Source organism: Pteropus vampyrus, unplaced genomic scaffold (genome assembly GCF_000151845.1).
Source record: "Pteropus vampyrus isolate Shadow unplaced genomic scaffold, Pvam_2.0 Scaffold273, whole genome shotgun sequence".
Classification (NCBI taxonomy): Eukaryota; Metazoa; Chordata; class Mammalia; order Chiroptera; family Pteropodidae; genus Pteropus; species Pteropus vampyrus.
The window spans coordinates 2,427,148-2,428,535 of NW_011889054.1; positions in this window are offsets into that span (position 1 = coordinate 2,427,148).

Here is a 1,388-nt window from a genome sequence, read left to right on the forward strand (position 1 = left end):
ATACCCAAGAGTGGAATTGGTAGTTCTATTTTTTAATATTTTGAGGAACCTCCATACTGTTTTCCATAGTGGCTGTACCAGTTTACATTTCCACCAACAGTGCACAAGGGTTCCCTTTTCTCCACATCCTCGCCAACACTTGTTATCATTTGTCTTTTTTATAATAGCCATTCTAATAGGTGTGAGGTGATGTCTCACTTGTGGTTTTGATTTGCAGTTCCCTGATGGTTAGTGATGTTGAGCACCTTTTTGTGTACCTGTTGTCCATTTGAATATCATCTTTGGAAATATATACTCAGGTCCTTTGTCCACTTTTTAATTGTATTATTTTTTGTTGTTGTTGAATCATAAGAGTTCTTTACATATTTTGGATAGTAACCTTTTATCAGATATATGATTTGCAAATATGTTCTTTCATCACATAGGCTGCTTTTTCATTTCGTTGGTTGTTTCTTTGCTATGTGAAGATTTTTAGTTTTATGCAGTTTCACTTGTTTTGATTTTGTTGCTTATGCTTTAGTTGAAATATCCATATTATTAAGACCTATGTCAGGGAGCTTACCACCTATGTTTTCTTCTAGGACTTTTATGATTTCAGGTCTGACATTTAAGTCCTTAATTTATTTTGAGATAATTTTTCTGTTGGGTTGAACTTCTTAACACCTGAAAAAGTAACTCTAAAAATGACTGGCAAGCTATGGAATCTGCCTCAAATATTGTCAAGGTGCAGACAAAGAAAAGATGACAATGTATTAACAACTCTTTTCTGAGTTTGGCCCATCCAATAAACTAGTAATTTATTTAACTTCTCTGATTTTATTTATTTTGTCTTTATAATGAGGATGCTAAACCAAGCGTATAGGTTTATTTGTAAAGATTAAATAAGATGCTTAGTCTGGTGTATGTTGACTGACTGATTGATTGACCAAAAGACAGAATGAAAGCACAGAACTCGGACTCCATCGGACAGATAATTTTACTCCTTGAGCAATTTCAATTCAAATGATCATCATCAAATGTTGCCACTTCTCGACCCTTCTAGTCACTCTTACTTTAAATGCTGTTCTAATCATCTGAGTGTCTTTTTTTTTCAGGTAACTCAATTGGATAGGCAGGGTTTTTTTTCCTTCTTCTTTTTTTGATTGTGGCTTGGATGACATTGTTCCAATTTCTATTTCATATCCATCGGGGTAGCCTGACACTTTCCTGTCATCCCTTCCCGATACACCTCTGTGTGATTTCCCCTTTTTCTTACCTAAGCACATTAAGGCATATTGTTGTCAAACTTAGCAATATTTTAGATATGAAGTGTTGGGCTGAGATGCACATTTTTTTATATTCAAATGCTTTACCCTGAATGATTTATTCTCAGGAGCATATACATACAT